The sequence below is a fragment of the Triturus cristatus genome, chromosome 4_2 (assembly GCF_964204655.1).
Source record: "Triturus cristatus chromosome 4_2, aTriCri1.1, whole genome shotgun sequence".
Taxonomy (NCBI): domain Eukaryota; kingdom Metazoa; phylum Chordata; class Amphibia; order Caudata; family Salamandridae; genus Triturus; species Triturus cristatus.
In genome coordinates, this window is record NC_140586.1 from 417344189 (window position 1) to 417359279 (window position 15091).

At 44.8% G+C, this 15091-nt stretch overlaps 1 protein-coding gene across 3 annotated transcripts in view; it reads left to right on the top strand.

Moving 5' to 3' along the window:
• The first annotated feature begins 5467 nt into the window (after positions 1-5467).
• SLC35A3 (solute carrier family 35 member A3) overlaps positions 5468-15091 on the top strand; it is a 157029-nt gene continuing 147405 nt past the window's right edge. Inside the window, exon 1 of one of the 3 annotated variants that reach the window (XM_085601885.1) lies at positions 5468-5642. The gene's annotated coding sequence lies outside the window, so the exon portion shown is untranslated. Of the gene's footprint in view, positions 5643-5842; positions 6233-15091 lie in introns of those variants that run through there. The other 2 variants (XM_085601882.1, XM_085601883.1) reach the window with 2 other exon arrangements.

A 15091-nucleotide genomic window follows, 5' to 3' on the forward strand; every position in this document is an offset into this window, starting at 1 on the left:
GGAAAGTCCTTCACCTACCTCACAGCTAAGTCCTGGAACGACCTCCACCTCCGGCAAGACCCTACACTGCTCCAGTTCAGGAAGGACCTCAAGACCAGGCTCTTTGGATGACTGCAGCAATTAACTGAGCCGTCCCTCTCCCCTAGCGCCTTGAGACCCTTGCGGGTGAGTAGCTGCGCTTTACCAACCCCGATTGATTGATTGTAGTAGAAAGTGAAGCTGGTGAGGACAACCAAGTGCCAACCAGTGCGTCTGCACCTTCCTCCCCCTCGGCCAAAGGGAGCGATCTAATCAGGACTCAGCTAGCAGAACACAGCATGCGCCCAGAAGATCTGCACATCTTATTGAAGAACTACAGATGGTTTGGTATTAAACGAGACAAAGCTAAGTAAGCAAGGGGGAGATGTAATGTAGCGGTAATTGTTACATGTGGGGCAGAGAGAGAAGGCTGGGCAGGAAGGGAAAGTGAGGAACCAGAAAGGGAGGGAGCGAGCAGATATAAGGGGAGTACAAAAAAAAGCAAGAGCACGAGATGGGGTCTCAGTGCTGCCAAAAATATAAAATCTTTTAATTACTTACCTTTGTGTGTCTGAGTCTTTTGTGGACACTCAGAACACAACAGAGGCCGACTAGTTTTTTCAGAAAACGCAGACGCTGCTGCAGAAGAAAACACTTCAGACTTGCTTATTTATTCTTCCTGCTGTAAGCTTCATCAAGATCTTTATCTTAAATGTATCATTACAAACTCTTGCATTATTGTAATTTCATTAAATATCTTTTCACATGAGTAATCACTTTAATCTACCCAAGGTCTTGGATTTTCAGATAGCCCTTCCCCATTTGCTTCAGTTACTATGACCCTTTCATATTGAACATGTGCTGACAGCAACTGCTACAGGCTCTGGCAGTTTGTTGTCTTCCTGCCATTTCCCCACAGCAGGCTTTGGCGGCCCCCACTTGTGTCTCAGCCCAGGCTGATGCAGTTTCCAGGACAGGCCCTCCCCTCCAATTTGCTTCAGTCAATATGACCTGTGCCATAAGGCTGATAATTAAGATACAGGAAGTACCCCCTACCAACTAGTAGCACTTTGTGAATAAAAAAGTATTCACTATCAGAAAGTTTTTAAACTCTTACAAGCATGAGAAAATCTAAAGATTGGTCGTCTTTTGATTGCTGATTTTGATTTTATATTTGTTGGCTGTCATCCAACACTTGTAGGCTAATAATATTAGAGTTAATAGAAAGACCAGATTTGCTAGTGTTACTTAAAAAAACTTCATATATGCCTGTGATTGTGATCCAGTGATCAAGGATCGATAATTTTTCATAGACAAAGTCCCATGTACACTATCCAACTAATCCCTTCACGCTGGGGTTCAGTGTGATACCCAACTTATCAAATACATAATAGAACCTGCATTTCTCCTTACAACATGTATAGATTTGTGGCGATTAATTTTATAAAGTTGAGGAGTTGATAGCAATAATTATGTACTTATCTATATTACTAAATAATAACAGACTCAGTATGTAATTTAAGATGTTTATCGTAAAATAATGCGAAATGATTGCTAATCAAGATCAGTCACACAATTAATAAATAAACAATGCATTGAAGGTGTGGATAGGCGAAGAGGGAAAAGTTTCAGAGACAAAATACATTTGCAAATGAATATGCAATTTCAAAATATTATCTATACTAACTCAAGATTCAGGGAAATCTACCCTCTGGCCAAAAAGGGCAGTAAGGCCGCTCAAGAGTCAAGTGGCAAAGAGGAAACAGGAAAGCAGGTAGGCCTCTATCTGGAAACAGCAAACTGACGACAGCGACGATCTCCTGCTACCTAAACACTAGCCGAACCTACAAACCACACCCACTGGGGACTTTCAATTATACCCTAAAACCTAAATGTCCAACCCACATATATTTCAATATGAGAACAAACTCTGTCTCACATTGGCTAAGGATGGGGGTGTCCTGTCACACCACTCTCATCATGAGCAGTTCATTCAATGTCTCTTTGTCTTAAACATTCAGCATTACGAGAGATTCTTCCCAGGTAACAACTTTAAACACAATCATAGTAAATATTTCCTGTAGTTCACTAAATGTTGCAAATCTCTGCACTTCCATTGTTTGCTTCTGCCATCTCCTGAAGGAAGTTGCTCGCTTCCACTGATATTGCAAATTTCTTTTCCAACGCTGAGCAGTCAGTCAACACACTACGGAGGTCATTTTCATGCTTTTGCGTTCTCTCTTCTCATTCATTTTATTTTCTCTACCTAATTTTAACTCCAGACTGACATGCAGGAAAGTAGGCCCATGCTCATTTTTCTACAGAGAACAAACACAAACATTTATTATTTTCATGAAATGTAATTTCGTTGCACACCATCCCAGCACTGCACTAACCCATGCACAACCCGTATTATTCCTAGCAAAATATTATTAACATGTACTAAACCAGCATTAGTCTTTTTATCAAAGCACTTGAGGCCTAGTTTTCATGCATTCGTTCACACAAGCGCAAAAGCATTTCCCCTTACGTTAGCGTTTTTCTAATAATATTTTTCACAGCACACTGTTAATAAATGTTACTGAGGGTTCAATCCGAGCAGGTTTTATTTTCTCAAAACCCTGCTCCATCAATTGTACGGCAGCACTAATATTGTGAATTGAACACGTGCCAAGAGCCACTGCTCCGGTCTCTGGCAGATTGTTCTCTTGCTGCCATCTGGGGAGTACGATATGTCCTCACAGCAGCCTTTAGCAGCCCCAACGTATGTCTCAGCCCAGGCTGATGCAGTTCCCAGAACACCCCCTTCACCCTCCTCCTCTCCTTGCATTGCTGTGGGCTCCGTGACCATTTACATCCCATAGGAAATGGTTAATAAAACTTTGTACTATATTAAGTGAAAACCTGCAGCAGTGGTTTATGTTTTGCAGAGACCAAAATCTTTTAAAATGATGCTTCTTTAAAGAGGCATGTTCCGGTTATTTACCTTTTACATGTCTCTGCAGTCCCTAATTCACCCCTGCCGTTGCTGCCACGGTGCTTATGTTGTTTTCCTCCAGTCTCCTCCCAATTGTTCTGCTTGCTTTCATACCACCATCTCTGCTAGGCTTCAATTTCCAACAACATCCCTCCCTCCTCCCTTGTGTTGCTGGTTACAGCTGGCACAGTAGTAATCACTGTACCGACATCAGGAGGATAAAATGCATTTTCAGGCATTATTTGAATAAAATATGTGCAAACACCACAACCTGTTAATTATTTCTACTTTTAATTAAAGCACATGTTTAACATGAAAGCATCAACCAGAAGATAATACAAGGTATCTTTTTGTGAGAAAATGAGGCGTGGTGACTAAACTGGAGAGCGCTTGGGCCAAATCTCTCAACACAAACATCTTCCTCCAGCTCAGGCAGCCACTTTCTGTTGTGCTAGAAGGCATTTCTTCTGTGTACAACTATGTCCAGCTCCATTTGCATAATTGCACAATTACTATCCACATACTTCCACTACACACACACCACATAATTCCACTTCAAAAACCCACTCCACCCCACCCAATTCCACAACTAACAATTCCAATACATTCTACTGTGTTGGGTGCTTGAGTCCCAGGCGCTGTACATGGAATACACTACTTAGTACCAATTCATTAAATTAGAGCGGTGCTCTTGAAAGAAGAAAGCACCCTGCTTCCCCAGATGAATCAATCCAAAGATTGAACAAAGAATTTTACCAAATTCAAGGCACGCGACAACAATGATCAAAATTAGAGTTTAGCAAAATTAATAGAAGATGCTGAGATGCTCGTTCCTCTTTATGTTCCTGTTTTAAATAAACGCTTAAATATATACTTTGTCTCCGCCCCTCACTACAGTTCCTTTATTTTCTTTTAGCCAATTGCCAACGGGTATCGTCGCAGCGGGAATGTTCCCCTCACAACTTCCTCAGGGCTGTTAAATGTCAATTCAGTGCACGACAGTGCCTCCCAAAACCCTGTACGATTTTTGGAGGCAATCACTCCTTTGATTCTAATACGAAAAAATGCTTATAATTGTAAACTCTGGGCTTCCAAGCATGGTACCTATTGGCACAATTATCCAAGGTATCCCCTCAGCGACAACTCTTGACATGTATGTAAGTATACTGCAGTCAATTACAACTGTCCTCAGTTTCCGACCGCTATCTTCGTAAGAGGGTCTCCTCGTGTAAGCCTCCTCCGGCCCGAATACAGGTCTGTAGGGCTGGTGGAGGCAAAGTAGCTTCTTGTCTTGGACCGTGTTTGCGGTCCAGGACAAGAAGCTGCTTGGCGTAGTCGCTTAGTTGTCGATGGCGGATGGCGCTGCATTACTGTTTGCTTGCCTAAAGGAGGCATTTAAGCGTGTTACTTTGAGGATAATAAGTGTGATACACAAAGCCTGAATCAATCGACAAAATCAGAATATTTTACCTTCACTAATAAGATTGGTTGAAATACTGAAAGAAGAAAACGTACATACCGAAGTGACTATTAGGACCCACTGGGTCGGAAATATCACCAGTGTTGAAGGTCCAAAGAATTACCACGTGCAATTTGAGCCCTGAAGAAGTCTAGGGTTACACACCCAAAGACGAAACACGTGTTGGCTGGCCTGTGAAGCAACACAACATTAAAACTACACTGGAAGAAAGAGTACTTTGTCATTTACCAACAACGATTACTTTTTGTGTTATAACTACTTTTATGCATGTGCACAGGATTTGGTGTGTGTCTGTTTAATTAGGTCCACCGCATCGGATAGCAATTATTTACAAATGAAAAGTCCAGTACCAGAAATAGAATCTGTCAAGCCACGGTGCGAGTTATGAGAAGTCACATCGCAGTGAAAACGTATAACGATAGCGACCCCCTTCTACGTCGGAGTGAAACAGGGCACAGACACGAACTGCCAAACCCTCCTGACAGTGCTTCAAACAGGCACGCACTGTTGGGCACCGAGGACCCGCTCTTCTTTTAAAGAGCTTTCTACTATCCATAAACGAGCACCGGCGTTAGTATTCTATTCGCACGTTAATAGTCCCATTTAAAACAGTGCACCAGGATGCGCAACCCAGGCAAGTAACAGAATTATGTATTATTGAAACTGAGTAATTTTTGCACAAGAATACAATAGAATAAGTAACTACGGTAATTCTTAGATTTATAAACGAGTTGTTCTAGCTGTTAAAGGTATAGAAAACTTTTCGGCAGGTGTTGAATTTCGCTAGATGAGTGGTGAGCCAGGGAGCCCGAATCGTCAAGTATGGAGTGGCTTCTGTTGATGTACCGGCTCACGAGTTGCTGGGAGACGAAGAATATTCACTTCCGGAACAGTAGGCGTGCTTTTCCGGAGTTACAGAAGTAGTGGGCGGTTTCTTCCGGGCTGGGTTGGTCATCTTTACAGGGGCGGGTCATTCTTCAACCAATTGCACGATTTTTAGGAAAGTACAGTCACCATGAACCTCCCACTACCGTCTCGTAGTCTGTCAATTGGTATAAAACTACTTTTTCTATCACTCCTTCTCGCCTGCACATATTAAAGGTGGTTGGAATCGAAAGAGAAGTGAAGGCAACAGGATTTGTAATAACCTTTCTCTGGAGGTGGAAGGTAAGGTTCTGAAATGGACTTGCCTCATTCTGAAGTATTATGCATGGATATCTCGGTCTTTCTTTTGTAGCTGGAGTATGTATGGAGAGCTCTGTCTCTCGTGTGTAGCACACCCTTCGTTGGGACTCTCATTCACCAATGTGTAGTACTTCCTTAACAGTGCCCGTCCTTAGTACGTCCTTTCCAGCACCTTTCCTTGTGAGTACCACTACCGTCTCCCTCAATCCATCCCCACCTTCAGCTCTCCAGCGCCCACTTTCAACACCTGTGATTCTGGGTGCTGAATCACTTAATCTCCCCGTGCCTACTAAAAAAAAAAATGAATGTGTGTTTGTGTAACCTAACTGGTGCTCATGTAAAGCGCTCCAATACCTTCTGGTTGAGTTAGCGCTATATAAATATGCTAAAACAAAAAAATCACCTACCTTTCATCAGCACCTACTAATAAGAGCGCGCTCTTCGGATCCTCCTCCTCCGTGTCAACCTAGATTACCACCGCTACGCGTTGGCATTGGCACCCTTCCACCATTCACGGACCTCCGGCTCCTGATGTTCATGCTGCATTTGTATGCACTATTCACACTGGCAGGGTATGGCTCTCTGGTTCACTTCCTTGCTGCTGTTCCTTGAAAGTTTCCGTTGGAATTTATTGGTCGCTCCCTAGAGCATGCTTGTGTAAGAGTGGCGAGTTGTTTTAAGTCCTACGCTTCCTACTCCGCATTTAGCTACTAGATGTACACATTGCAATTTGTGGTGAGCAGACGTTGAAAAATGACTTCCTGTTTACCCTCGATATATTTAAAAAAATATATATATATATTGTGATATTTCAGTGTGTTTGGGTAACTTTTGGCAATCTCAGGTGTATTTCGAGAAATGTCACAGATTTTTCTTTACTGGTATTTGAAGCTTAAAATGAAAACTTCTCTTAGAACCGCACACCCCGGTGTAGTATTTACCAATGTAGGTAAGCTCTCCAGCGCTAATTATAGGAAGGAAGCGTTATACAGATGTTTAAGTACAATACATTTTGCCTCTACGGGAACGGGATAGTTCTACTGTACACGCACTTATGGCGTGTACAGTAGAACGTAATCTGCATGTAAGGCAAATTTCCCTGATCAGCCAGTCACAAAATATGGAATTTCGCTTTCATTCCTTTGGATGCCCACTACTAAAGTTTCTATGGATAGGTCAAATAATGCATGTGACAGAGGGCATCGTTTCTTTAACCTTATTATTGTTTAGTGGTGGACAGCTTATGGTAAAGAGTTTCTATTGTACCAACATCTTTTGTCTTGGACCACAGTGTTGTAACACTAGCCATGACAATAACCATTTGATCCTATAAGAGGATCAAATGGTTATAAGAGGCCTTAGTGACAATTAAAGTCATTAAAGCCAGTACTTTTTTCAGTGGTATAAACATTGGCTGCTCCAATTATACCCTGATTCATATCCGTTATTTGTATACCTGGGATCGAGGCCATGTCCTCCCCACATTCAGGCTTAATGGCAATATCATGAGTAAAGCCCCAAGCGAAGGGTAGCTGTGTAGTCTATCCCTCTGGATAAATTACTCGAAACATCTGAGTACTTGGCAGCAGGTCTTGATATAATTTCGCTTTAGGAGGTTCTTGTTGCTGAAAAATGACAGGTAAGAAGCCTATTGTAACCAACATCACTCAGAGGCTTGAAGTAAGCTAACTGCCAACTTTTAAGTTCCTCCAAAAGGGCATGCATGCCTTTTGAAGTCAATCAATCAATCGGGATTTATAGAGCACGCTAATCACCTGCTCGGGTAGCCAGGCACTGGGTCCGGGCTGCTCGGGTGCTTCAGTCGAAGAGCCAGATCTTGAGCCCCTCTCTGAATTCCTGGAGGAAGGTCCTCAGGTGGATGGGGATGCCGTTCCAGGATTTTGCAGTGGGGTAGAAAAAGGAACGACCTCCACTGTTGCTGCGGCGGACGCAGGGGGTGTGAGCGAGGGAGAGAGAGGCGCTCCACAGGAGTCTGGTGGGTCTGTGGAATCTCAGAGATTGAGGATGAGTCTGGCTGTTGAGTTCTGGATGGAGCGTGTAGGAGATGATGTTTGGTAAAGTGCTTCTCACGCATTCTGTAGGTGATTCTACATCTTCTGTGCAAAAGGGTGGAGGGTACATTCACTTTAGTTTTTACTGACTGTATTCTCGGTGGCGCAGCGAGAGAGAACGGTTAGAGTTGCTCCCGTGTCCTTGCAAAAATTCAATGTTTTTATCGCGCTGATCTGCACTTTTTAAAAGTTATTGCTGACATTTCATACCTTTTTAAAAAAAAAAAAATTACTGCTGATTTTGCACATCTGTCCTTTTTACTGTTTGTGGTGGCACGAAGAAACCAACCCCCGGTACGAGCTGTGTTCAATGCTTGGCGGGCAGGAAGGTCTTGTGCACCACTTCCGGCTGTAGCGCTTCAGACGCACGGGGCAGCGGTCTAGTTGCTGCACCCGGCGTCGGAAGAAGGTGCATAAATTGAGTCCCTGATGTGACCACCGAGGCTGATTGTATTCTCGGTGGCGCAGCGAGGGAGAACGGTTAGAGTTGCTCCCGTGTCCTTGCAAAAATTCAATGTTTTTATCGCGCTGATCTGCACATTTTAAAAGTTATTGCTGACATTGCATACTTTAAAAAAAAAAAAATTACTGCTGATTTTGCACATCTGTCCTTTTTACTGTTTGTGGTGGCACGAAGGAACCAACCCCCGGTACGAGCTGTGTTCAATGCTCGGCGGGCAGGAAGGTCTCGTGCACCACTTCCGGCTGTAGCGCTTCAGACGCACGGGGCAGCAGTCTAGTTGCTGCACCTGGCGTCGGAAGAAGGCGCATAAATTGAGTCCATGACGCGCCCGCGCACCGGACACGCGCAACGGGTGTGCCGAAGGCAAGCCGTCTGCGCCCGACTGGGGCCTGGGGCCAGAGCCCCTGCACCATCTCCCCTGCACCATCTCCCCCAGGACGCCTTCGGTATTCTAGTGCACAACTGCTGCAGCTAAATTACCACCCTAGGGCTAACTGCCTTCATCTTTTACGAGCAGACAACCCCAGTTCAAAATGCCCTCACTGCCCTTCACATTTCTCTCCCATATCCGCTCACCCCCCTCCTCAAGCCCTGCTTATAGTATTTTTCTTTTAAACTGTAGATCCCTTCCCAAGCACTCCACGGAAATCTCGTTCCTTTTACAAGATTCCTCCCCTGAGGTGCTTTTTTTAACCGAAACCTGGCTCATCGCTAGCTCTGATCCGGATATAGTACAAACATTGCCCCAGGGGTATGTGATTCAAAGAATGGATAGAACCTTAGGCAAAGGTGGGGGAATTGCGATTATTTATAAGGACCATCTTACCTGTCGCCTACTCGGCAGTCCTCACCCGGACTACGAGAATGTTCGCTTCTCCTTAGAATTCTCTCCTCTCCTCTCACTCTCAGGCATATTGATTTACCGCCCCCTGGGTGCAGTAGGTTCCTTTTGTAACTCCCTGGTAGTAACTGCCATCAATTTAGCTAGCACTTCCGCGAATTTTACGCTTCTGGGCGATCTCAATCTTCATGTTGATGATCCTAGATCCACAGTAGCAGAGCAAAGGACCTTGCGTCTATCCAGTTGGTGCAAAAAGTTCTTCTTCCTACACACTCGCAGAGACACTGCCTTGACCCAGTGTTCTCTAATCTTGAGACTGTTCAGGGAAATGATCCTATCTCAATCCCCTGGTCCGACCAACATTTGGTGCCCCTTTCCTGGCGCCCTCAAACTCCTACATCTCCCCCCCCCCCCCCTCCCCCAGTCCATCCTCTTCAGACCCTCACGCGTCCCTGGTCCAAGCTCCCCCAGGAGAATTGGATCCATGAACTGGAAAATAATAGATCTGAGTTGGTTCCCTGCCCAGTCACAATGTATAACAATTTCTGCAGCTGCATAGATGACTCATTGAATCAGGTCCTCCCTAAAGTCCGGATCACTATAAAGAATGGCTCACTTAAATCGCCTTGGTACTCAGCGGAATTGCACATCTTGAAGCAGAACTGTAAAATTTTAGAAAGGAATTGGAGGAAAAACTTTGCAGCTGATAGCAAGCTCACCTATAGGAAAGCTATATGCAAATACAGAGAGGAAATGAGGAAAGCTCAGGCAGCCTATTACGAGGAAAAAAATTTGCTAGCCGCCAATTCCCCCAGAGAGACCTTTGTCATCATTAAAAGGCTCCTTAAAAGCCCAGTCCCTCCCGTCCCTACGGACCCCCATGGAACTCGCTGCGAAAGCCAGGCCGAGTTCTTTGATTACAAAATTCAGAACATCATAAAAACTCTCCCTCAAATCGACCCTGTATCGATGAGCTTCCCAGCAGACTGCCCCTTCATCACTCACTGCCTAGAACGCTTTCCCCCTCTCCCCTTGGAAACGTTCCTGACACTTATGCCTACAGTAAAAAGCGGATCACCAAGAGACCCAGCGCCCATGAACATCCTAACTAAAGTTGCATCCATTATCGGCCCCACAATCACCCACACTATCAATGCCTCATTCTGCACAGGAGTAGTCCCCCCAATTTGGAAGGAAGCAATGGTTAAGACCCTTCTTAAGAAGCCACATCTTGATTCTTCAGATCTGGGCAACTACCGCCCTATCTCTCTTCTACCTGGGATCTCAAAAATCACCGAAAAATATGTCAATCAGACCCTCTCCAATTTCCTGGAACCCTCCAACTTGCTACATCCATCCCAAACAGGCTTCCGGCCTAGGCAGAGTACGGAGACTGCTCTGCTGACGGTTGTGGAGGAAACCAGGAAGTTTTAGATGCAGGAGGCGTGGCAGCCATCATCCTATTGGACTTGAGCGCAGCCTTCGATACAGTGAACCACCAGGTCTTGATACACCGTCTCGACAATTTGGGAGTAGTCGGAACCGCCCAGAGTTGGCTGCACTCCTTCCTGAAAGGACGTTCATTTCAGGTTTTTGAAGAGGCATGCGCTCCAAACCTCGGCCTCTCCAGTGTGGCTTACCACAGGGCTCATCTCTGAGCCCTATGCTTTTCAACGCATATATGGTCCTTTTGGCATCAATCGTGGCACCATTTGGGATCCATATGGTCACCTATGCCGACGACACCCAACTGGTCGTAGCCTTAAACCAATCGACTCCATACTCCGCGACCCGGAAAGCTTGTCTTTTGGAAGTCGTAAAATGGATGGGGTTCTCCCACCTGAAATTAAATGGAGAAAAGACCGAGGTCATGACCCTGGGCAATTTTGACGACACGTCACTCAGAACCATCTATCCAGCATGCATGCGTCCAGTTCAAACCCCAAAGCCTGAAATAAAGAGTCTGGGCATCTAGCTAGACCATAACCTGACATTCCACGCGCAAGCCAGCAAGACAGTAGCAATTTGCTTAGGCCTGATCAGAATGGCAAGGAAGGTCCTTCCTCTGCTCCCTCCCCAAGCCAAGAAAATCATGGTCCAGTCTATTGTGCTCTCTAGACTGGATTATGGCAATGCGCTCTATCTGGGAGCCCCTACCTCAGTAATCAATCATCCAGAACTATGCAGCCAGACTGTTGACGGGAACATCCAAATTTCTTTCCACAAAACCCGCCCTTCGTCTCCTACACTGGCTGCCCGTAAAAGAGCGAATTAGCTTTAAATCCCTCTGCATTGTCCATAAATCCCTACAGGGGATAGGCCCTCCCTTGATCTCAGCCGTAGTTCACCCATACAAAGCAAGGAGCAAGCTTCGCTCGGATGACCTCCACCTTATCGAGACCCCCAGAATCAGATGAGCCAGAAGTGGCGGTAGACTCATCTCTTTGAATGCCGGCAGACTTTGGAACGCCCTTCCGCTCCACCTCCAGAAAGAGTCTAGTCATGGCGTCTTCAGGAAACAACTCAAAACCTTTCTATTTCCTTAAATGAATTCATTCTCTCTCATCCACCCATTCACTAGTCATGCCTAGCGCTGGGAGGCCTCCGGGTAGCCATGCGCTCTACAAATGTCCCTTTCATTTCATTTCACTCCCTGATTTAGGTACATAACGTGTATACAAGGAAGCAGACCAAATCATCATCCCTGGTTGATGTGACTGAGATCTGGCCTAACAAAACTTTGATACGTGGCCATTTTTGGCTTTAAATGCAAAGTAGTTGCTCTAAAGCAAATTGTTTATTTTGAAATTATAACTTGTATGCAGCTATACTGGATGGGATGTAAAGAAAGGAGTGTACATCTTGGTGCTGGGTTGTTGTGGCCACGGTCACAATTTGCTGTAAATGACCATGAATTTAGTGGGTTTAAGTCCATTTCAAAATTAAGAGAAGAATGTAGTTTTATCTTTTCACAGATTGTTTTTTTTTTTACTATCCTAAATATGTATGAGTGACCCAGTCCTTGCTATAGGGGGTGGCCTTTTGGAAGCTCTCATTGCTCTGATGCTTACAGGGTGTTATTTACACTAATGATGGATGGTCTTCAGCAGGTTTGCGTTAGAAGGGAATTGGGTATCAGTTTAGTACTCGATGATTTTGAAAGGCTACAGAATAATAGAAATACTCACCCCTTCCTGTAAACTCATAAGTCGGGAGGATCCAATTCCTATGGATCGGAAATTCGGTCGACCTCAGGGGGGATTTTCCATATACACTTCATGTATCCTAAAAGGTATCATTGAACCACCACATTTTCAGGAGAACTGGCTGCTCTGAATTAAAATCAACCTGTGGAGACAGCAGCATCTTCTATTGATTCTGAATACCTACATTAATTTGAATGCTCAAACAAATAGGTCTCAGTTGAACCGATTACTCACAATCCTTTCCGACTTACTTTATGCAGACTGTCTCCTCACCGGGGACTTCAACACCAATCTCTTTCAAGGGATTCGAGAGGATTCAGAAAGTCTCCTCTTAACCCTTCCATCTGAACTGAAGAAACCGGCAAAACCAAAGTGTCAATCGTGCTGTAGCCTAGGAGAACACTGGGTCTTACAGCTTTACAGTGTGAGCTTCATCTTTATTAATGGCAGATTTCCACTAGACATCCCTCCGAGCTGGTCGTGCACAAACGGTCGAAAGTGTTCTTACCTAGACTATACCATCTGTAATACAGAGTTGCTCTCATACATAGTAAACTACAGCATCATAGCGTGACCTGACAGCGATCACAGCCCGCAAGTCACTACCATCAACCTAAATTTAAGCTCACCACTAGCTAGCTAAAATTACACACCTAGGTGTATATTCTGAAAACCTACAACTTTTAAGATGGAAATGACTCCATCAGTACAAAGATTATGAAAGAGTGCGAGCAACTTATCGCACGTTTCAACCTGATGATCACATCTTCAATAATGGACTGGACAATTTTTTGCTTCCGACTTTTAAGTCAATTCCAACTACCGCCGTGACATAATGCTGGTCCCAGTAATAAACAGAGCCCCACTTCAACTCAAACGAGGGCGCTAATGAAAATTAGAAAAGTCGCCAATGGAGCAGCCAGGAGGCTTCAGGAATCTGAAGAGCTTTTGTCACACTACAAAACAGCAAATCAAACAGGCTTTGTAGCAAACTCAGCGGTACAAAAGGGGGTGGTGATGGACGGAGCATCAGAACCAATCAAACACTCACACCCAGTCAACAGATCTGGGTTTGATCCATCACCCCAGTTCAGACATGGCCATATGCAAATCAGTCTGACCCTGTGCCTCATGGGAACAGTCCAGCCCGAACTGCCAAGCCATGCCTCCCCTGGACCGGAAACAAGCTTCCTAGGACCGGTTTCTGGCAAGCAAGCCTGGCTGAAGACGGCTGAAATGCCAGAAACCGGTCCTAGGAAGCTTGTATCCGGTCCAGGGAAGGCATGGCTTGGCAGTTCGGGCTGGACTGTTCCCATGAGGCACAGGGTCAGACTGATTTGCATATGGCCATGTCTGAACTGGGGTGGCAGAGTGGGCTAAAGAACGGTGATGGATCAAACCCAGATCTGTTGACTGGGTGTGAGTGTTTGATTGGTTCTGACGCTCCGTCCATCACCACCCCCTTTTGTACCGCTTTGTAGCAAACTCAGGCACATTGACCAATCTTTTAGCCTTATCAATTCTCTTCAACAGAGCAAATACATCATCCATGGCGCTTTTCTGCTGCTTTGTGGATTTCAAAGCAGCCTTCGACAGCACGCCAAGGGAAGCTCTTTGGGCCAAGCTAGCAAAATGGGGAATACCGGCCAAATTACTGTAATCAATCATTCAGCTGCATACGGACACCTGGATTCAGCTCAAGCTTGGTGCCGTCTCTCACTTATCCAGAAAAATACAGACGTTGAGGGGAGTTAAGCAAGAATGTGTGCTAGCTCCCCTATTCTTTAACCCGTTTTTAGCCGACCTCTCAGTAGAATTAGATGCAATAAATATTCACCCCCTAGGATTGGTGGAGCACAGATCAGGAATCTCCTCTATGCTGTAGACCTTGCTCTTTTTAGCCTCACAAGAGTTGGGTTGCAACGACTGCAAAAAAAACTATACAGCGATACAACCACAAATAACCTGGAGGTTAATCTTAAGAACACTCAAGTGGTTATATTTGGCAGGAAAAGTTATAGAGGAGGCAGTTGGTCATACAACAGCCGCCAAATTTCAGTAGAAAAAACGTACAAATATTTGGGAGTCCACATTAATGCAAAGAGCATTCTAGTCCAGTATCACAGTGAAATCACGATAAAAGCAATGGCCCTTCAAATCAGTCTTTCCAAACTTTCAAAAAAACTGACAGGTCCAAGTCTAACCCCAATGCTGGAAGTTATGAGAGCCAAGATAGGACCCATCTTGTCGTATGGCTTCAAAATCTCCTTGGGCAAGCTCAGCACTTCACTAAATCAACACGTGACCAAGATCTACAGACAGGTGCTGCGGTTGCCAAAAACCTCATCTGCAGAGCAGATCCAATTAGAGCGTGGCCTCCTGAATTACCAAATGCTAAGTGCGGGTGCTTTTCTCCACTTATGTCACAAGCTGAAACTGGCCAGAGCTGGCTCCATGGAGACCTTGTTATGGATCGGATGACGCAACAAAGATAAACAATTTGAAGCAGCTTTCGTCGTAACTCCATTCTTCTGATCTGTTGATTCTGCAAGTTTCACTTTAGCTTCATAACAACAAAATCATTCACTTGGAGTCTACCCAGAGTGTTTTGTAAGGCTTATTTCCCTCAAGCGCCATTCTGTGTGTAACGAAGTGCACTAGCTTTAATTGAAAGACTGAGCAACTTTTAAAAAGTGTGGAATTCTGCTCAAGGAGTATGGAACACTAAGTTGTGGGGTTGAGTGAAAACAAGTAACATCAGCTGCCCGCCATAGATTCCTGTAACTCTGAATCCCACACTAAACTGCGGCAGCATAGTGTGGAACAAGCAAATTCGACCTAGAGCTTTT